Source organism: Anopheles funestus (assembly GCF_943734845.2).
Source record: "Anopheles funestus chromosome X unlocalized genomic scaffold, idAnoFuneDA-416_04 X_unloc_167, whole genome shotgun sequence".
NCBI lineage: Eukaryota > Metazoa > Arthropoda > Insecta > Diptera > Culicidae > Anopheles > Anopheles funestus.
Genome location: NW_026045113.1, coordinates 1 through 7,500, shown reverse-complemented (window position 1 = coordinate 7,500; position 7,500 = coordinate 1).

Below are 7,500 nucleotides of genomic sequence, written 5' to 3'. Positions count from 1 at the left end.
TGACTAAGTTGTCTTTATTACCCAATAGTCCCAGGCCTTGTGACTTGTGGCTCATGTCTACGCCCATGGCCACCATTCGCTAAGATAGTTTTGAAGTCACTTTGAAGGCCCAGGAACAACTCTCTTAGCACATCGGTTAACCTGGCGCCGCAGTCAACTCATGTGCTTGGATCGGATCGAGCTATTGAGTATTGGGCCTGCATACTCGCTCATCCGTATCCTTTGCGTACCGCCCCATGGCCCTTGTATGTCTGCACCACAGTTCCTGTTCGTTCCGTGCCTATGGCCGGATACGTATTGCACATCGGTATACCTGTCGCTACTCAGGCAACTCGTGTGCGTGGATTGGATCGAGAACATGGTGTGTGCCCCATGTTATAATTGATAGTCCATATCCACTTTATAGGTTAAAGTCATAAGTTGTGATTGCACAACCATTCTTCATAAGAGTTTAATCACTCTTCAACTAACTTTCGTTCTGGTGTCTTGGTATCAAATCGCGTAAGACACAAGATTCTACTGGCCAAATAGAATCTAGCACATTGGTTAACCTGGCGCCGCAGTCAACTCATGTGCTTGGATCGGATCGAGCTATTGAGTATTGGGCCTGCATACTCGCTCATCCGTATCCTTTGCGTACCGCCCCATGGCCCCGTCCTTAGAGTTAATGACTAGTAGGCTTAACTCTTTGTATGTCTGCACCACAGTTCCCGTTCGTTCCGTGCCGTGGCCGGATACGTATTGCACATCGGTATACCTGTCGCTACTCAGGCAACTCGTGTGCGTGGATTGGATCGAGCTCATGGGGTGTGTAGAGATTCCATGTTATAATTGCAAGTCCATATCCACTTTATAGGTTAAAGTCATAAGTTGTGATTGCACAACCATACTTCATAAGAGTTTAATAACTCTTCAACTAACTTTCGTTCTGGTGTCTTGGTATCAAATCGCATAAGACACAAGATTCTACTGGCCAAATAGAATCTAGCACATTGGTTAACCTGGCGCCGCAGTCAACTCATGTGCTTGGATCGGATCGAGCTATTGAGTATTGGGCCTGCATACTCGCTCATCCGTATCCTTTGCGTACCGCCCCATGGCCCCGTCCTTAGAGTTAATGACTAATAGGCTTAACTCTTGTTTGTCTGCACCACAGTTCCCGTTCGTTCCGTGCCGTAGCCGGATACGTATTGCACAGTAGTAGACACCGTAATCTGACGTATCTAACACACCACTATTGTAACTCGTCGTCCAAGGACCTTTCAAGTGCCTGATGGCCAGGAGAGCTCTTACACGGCACGGAGACACAGTGATGCTCGCCCATCAAAGTGTACAACGATCGAGTTTGCTTAAGTGTCTGGGTACCTACACACCAGACACAATGCAATGGCCATGGATCCACACAAGGCACATCACATGCAGAAAGCTTCACCAGATTATGACACATACCACACTCTTGTAACTCGTCGTCGAAGGGGCGTTCAAAGTGCCTTACGGCTAGGGGAGATCTAGCACGGCACGGAGACACAGTGATGGTTGCCCATCAAAGTGTACAACGATCGAGTTTGCTTTCCGCGCAAGCGTTCTAAGTGTCTGGGTACCTACACACCAGACACAATGCAATGGCCACGGATCCACACAAGGCACATCACATGCAGAAAGCTTCACCAGATTCTGACACATACCACACTCTTGTAACTCGTCGTCGAAGGGGCGTTCAAAGTGCCTTACGGCTAGGGGGGATCTAGCACGGCACGGAGACACAGTGATGGTCACCCATCAAAGTGTACAACGATCGAGTTTGCTTTCCGCGCAAGCGTTCTAAGTGTCTGGGTATCTAAGCACCAGACACAATGCAATGGCCACGGATCCACACAAGGCACATCACATGCAGAAAGCTTCACCAGATTCTGACACATACCACACACATGCAACTCGTCGTCGAAGGGGCGTTCAAGTGCCTTACGGCTAGGGGAGATCTAGCTCGGCACGGAGACACAGTGATGGTCACCCATCAAAGTGTACAACGAACGAGTTGGCTTTCAACAAATTCTGACACATAGCAAGCGAGCGACCGAGCTACACCGAAGGCAGCCCATGGTTGGTCACTCGCGGACGATCATCAGTAATGATCCTTCCGCAGGTTCACCTACGGAAACCTTGTTACGACTTTTACTTCCTCTAAATCATCAAGTTCGGTCAACTTCAGCCATGCCAGCTGCAGCTCACGAAGGAACCGCGGAAGGTAAGCCTCCAGAAACCTCACTAAATAATCCATCGGTAGTAGCGACGGGCGGTGTGTACAAAGGGCAGGGACGTAATCAGCACTAGCTAATGACTAGTGCTTACTAGAAATTCCAGGTTCATGGGGACCGTTGCAGTCCCCAATCCCGACTAGATGGGCATTTTAGTGATTTCCCGTTCCTCTCGGAATGGGGGCGCCTATTGGCGAGAACACGCTGCGACCCACATTGTAGCACGCGTGCAGCCCAGAACATCTAAGGGCATCACGGACCTGTTATCGCTCATTCTCAGCTTGCTAAACACAAGTTGTCCCGCTAAGCAGGGCAAACGTAGCCGACGACCGCCCGTGAAGGCGCCGCCCGGCTGTAACGTCAGGTGCGCCCGGAGGCGCACTGCTGACAGCGTTCTAGTTAGCATGTTTGAGTCACGTTCGTTATCGGAATTAACCAGACAAATCATTCCACGAACTAAGAACGGCCATGCACCACTACCCTTAAATTTGAGAAAGAGCTATCAATCTGTCTTACCTCGATAAGTTTGGACCTGGTAAATTTTCCCGTGTTGAGTCAAATTAAGCCGCAAGCTCCACTTCTTGTGGTGCCCTTCCGTCAATTCCTTTAAGTTTCAACTTTGCAACCATACTTCCCCCGGAACCCGATTTTGGTTTCCCGGAAGCGACTGAGAGCACCGAATAGGGGTAGCGTCTCCCAATTGCTAATTGGCATCGTTTACGGTTAGAACTAGGGCGGTATCTAATCGCCTTCGATCCTCTAACTTTCGTTCTTGATTAAAGAAAGCATCCATGGCAAACGCTTTCGCTTCAGTTGGTCCTACGACGGTCTACGAATTTCACCTCTCGCGCCGTAATACCAATGCCCCCAACTACTTCTGTTAATCATTACCTCTAGGTTTCTGACAAACCAACGAAATCGTATAAACCGAGGTCATATTCCATTATTCCATGCAAGATTATTCTCGGCCAACGCCAACCCCACGGGGGGGCCGGACGCTTTGTCTTAGCCTGCTTTGAGCACTCTAATTTGTTCAAGGTAAATGTGAGTATCTTGAGCACCATGAGGAGCCCGTGCCGGAGTTAACCGGTAGCACGGTACTCGTTCACAGAGTAACGCCCAAGTACACCATTGTGAGTCGCAGCCGTGAGCGCGCGCACGAACGGCCCCGGCGTGTAACCGGGCGCCCGTGGCGGTCACGTGTCTGGACGGGCAATCAACTTCGAACGTTTTAACCGCAACAACTTTAATATACGCTAGTGGAGCTGGAATTACCGCGGCTGCTGGCACCAGACTTGCCCTCCACTTGATCCTTGTTGAAGGATTTATACTCAACTCATTCCAATTATGGACCATCGTTAGAGAGGTCCATATTGTTATTTCTCGTCACTACCTCCCCGTACTGGGATTGGGTAATTTACGCGCCTGCTGCCTTCCTTGGATGTGGTAGCCATTTCTCAGGCTCCCTCTCCGGAATCGAACCCTGATTCCCCGTTACCCGTCGCAACCATGGTAGTCCTCTACACTACCATCAATAGTTGATAGGGCAGACATTTGAAAGATCTGTCGTCAGTCGACAAGCGACCATACGATCTGCGTCCTTATCCAGACTTCAACTCAAGCCGCCCGGAGGCGATTGGTTTAACTAATAAGTGCACCAGTTCAGCTACCCGCGAGGGCAACAGTCCCGGCATGTTGCATGTATTAGCTCTGGATTTTCCACAGTTATCCAAGTAACTAGTGGTAGGATGATCTTGTGAATTATAGCTGTTATACTGAGCCTTATGCGGTTTCACATTCATTTATGTTTGTACTTAGACATGCATGGCTTAACCTTTGAGACAAGCGTATATTACTGGTAGGATCAACCAGAATTCGTTCCACTACAGACACACACTCGCTTAGTGGGAAATAAATTTCCACACAACTCTCTCTCTCTAGAACCATATGGAATGGCTCTTTGGTGTTGGGTAAGGCACCAATTTGTTGGGGTGTAACGGTCACCACCAACTTTAAGTTTGTTAGGGCACAACGGAAACCACTAACTAAACTTTAGGAAACTAAATTTCCTCACACATTATCTCTCACCATATTAGCACTAGGTGCTATCCACGATTGTACAACGTTTCAACTCTTGAATCGACCGTAGGGCCGCGGAATTGCTTCCGGGCCCCTATTCTCGCTATTAATTGTTCATCTCTTTCAATACATCGAGTTCGTTCCATTGGGTAGTTCGCATGGCGAACGTTTTGATGCAGCCCCCTGGGGGACCACGGCACTTTACACCGGGTATGGTGTATGCGCAACCTACAGATAACAATAAACCCCTTATGCGTGTGTAAACCGATGTTGGGCTGCTCAACATCTTTCATGGTTACATCACTTGCACCAGAACCCATGGTGCCGATTTGGTAATATGTTGTACATTTACTCTCAAGATGTACGCTTCGGCCCCTTATTCAGGGGCTCAAGCTATTACCAGCAAGAACAATCCTCATCCAGACTTGAACTCGAAACACCCGGAGGCGAACGGTTTAACTAATAAGTGCACCAGTCTTGAATCCATGCGTCGGTGGAAACAATGCCGGCGTGTTGCATGTATTAGCTCTGAACTTAGCGAGTGATTGCCTTGCAGCTGTCATACTGAGCGTAGAGCGTGATTATCGCTCACTTGAACCATGTTGAATGGCTCTTTGGTGTAGGGTAAGGCACCAATTTGTTGGGGCACAACGAAACCACCAACTTAAGACTTGCTTATAGGCATTTCAACGTTTTCAACTCTTAAATCGACCGTGTTTCATTATCATCTCTTCTTCTTATTAAATGCATCGAGTTCGTTCCATTGGGTAGTTCGCGTGGCGAACGGTTTGATGCAGCCCCCCGGGGGGGACCACGGCACTTTACACCGGGCATGGTGTATGCGCAACCTACAGATCACCAATATATTTGTGATCGATAATGCACACTTCTTACACGACTGACCAGTCGACAGCGCTGCCTTCCTATTATGCGTGTGTAAACCGATGTTGGGCTGCTCAACATCTTTCACGGTTACATCACTTGCACCCGAACCCATGGTGCCGATTTGGTAATATGTTGTACATGGTCTCAAGATGTACGCTTCGACCCCTTATTCAGGGGCTCAAGCTATTACCAGCAAGAACAATCCTCATCCAGACTTGAACTCGAAACACCCGGAGGCGAACGGTTTAACTAATAAGTGCACCAGTCTTGAATCCATGCGTCGGTGGAAACAATGCCGGCATGTTGCATGTATTAGCTCTGAACATAGCGAGTGATTGCCTTGTAGCTGTCGAACTGAGCGTAGAATGTGATTATCGCTCACTTGAAAGGGTCAAGCCCTTTCGAGTCGTCCGGTTTTTACGCCAGACGACTCGGTTCACCATCTTTCGGGATACAAGTTGACTAAGTGGTACCACTACACTTATCAACTTTCGATTTGGTAATCCTCATCCAGCTTCCTTTCTGGAGGTCCCGAGGATTACCAATTGGGCTGTCATACTGAGCTCATATATTGGAGATCGATAATGCACACTTCTTACACGACTGACCAGTCGACAGCGCTGCCTTCCTATTATGCGTGTGTAAACCGATGTTGGGCTGCTCAACATCTTTCACGGTTACATCACTTGCACCAGAACCCACGGTGCCGATTTGGTAATATGTTGTACATTTACTCAAGATGTACGCTTCGGCCCCTTATTCAGGGGCTCAAGCTATTACCAGCAAGAACAATCCTCATCCAGACTTGAACTCGAAACACCCGGAGGCGAACGGTTTAACTAATAAGTGCACCAGTCTTGAATCCATGCGTCGGTGGAAACAATGCCGGCGTGTTGCATGTATTAGCTCTGAACTTAGCGAGTGATTGCCTTGCAGCTGTCGAACTGAGCGTAGAGCGTGATTATCGCTCACTTGAACCATGTTGAATGGCTCTTTGGTGTAGGGTAAGGCACCAATTTGTTGGGGCGTAACGGTCACCACCAACTTAAGACTTGCTTATAGGCATTTCAACGTTTTCAACTCTTAAATCGACCGTGTTTCATTATCATCTCTTCTTCTTATTAAATGCATCGAGTTCGTTCCATTGGGTAGTTCGCGTGGCGAACGGTTTGATGCAGCCCCCCGGGGGGGACCACGGCACTTTACACCGGGCATGGTGTATGCGCAACCTACAGATCACCAATATATTTGTGATCGATAATGCACACTTCTTACACGACTGACCAGTCGACAGCGCTGCCTTCCTATTATGCGTGTGTAAACCGATGTTGGGCTGCTCAACATCTTTCACGGTTACATCACTTGCACCCGAACCCATGGTGCCGATTTGGTAATATGTTGTACATGGTCTCAAGATGTACGCTTCGACCCCTTAAGGGCTCAAGCTATTACCAGCAAGATCAATCCTCATCCAGACTTGAACTCGAAACACCCGGAGGCGAACGGTTTAACTAATAAGTGCACCAGTCTTGAATCCATGCGTCGGTGGAAACAATGCCGGCATGTTGCATGTATTAGCTCTGAACATAGCGAGTGATTGCCTTGTAGCTGTCGAACTGAGCGTAGAATGTGATTATCGCTCACTTGAAAGGGTCAAGCCCTTTCGAGTCGTCCGGTTTTTACGCCAGACGACTCGGTTCACCATCTTTCGGGAAGGGACCGTCTCGGTCGCAAGCTGCTCCGGTCCCCAAACAACCTGCGACAAATGATAGGAAATGCCGACATCAATACGTGTTCAGTTTGGTTTATCGCTCATAGGTCTTTTTGACCATCGATCCCTGATTATAACTCTCAATTAAACAGTCAGGAGAGTAAGGCATGCCCATCGATATCTCATCGACAGGCGATACCGCAAGAACGGCCAACGACACATCAGGTGATCGATTATTGCTACGACTTTTGCTTAATCGTTTCCACTCCTTAGAGAAAGAAACCCCCGGGGACCGTCTCGGTCGCAAGCTGCTCCGGTCCCTAAACAACCTGCGACAAATGATAGGAAATGCCGACATCAATATGTGTTCAGTTTGGTTTATCGCTCATTGGTCTGTTTGACCATCGATCCCTGATTAAACTCTCAGTAATCCAGTCGGGAGAGTAAGGCATGCCCATCGATATCTCATCGACAGGCGATACCGCTTGAACGGCCAACGACACATCAGAGGATCGTATCTTGCTACAACTTTTGCTTAATCGTTTCTTCTCCTTGGAGAAAGAAACCCCC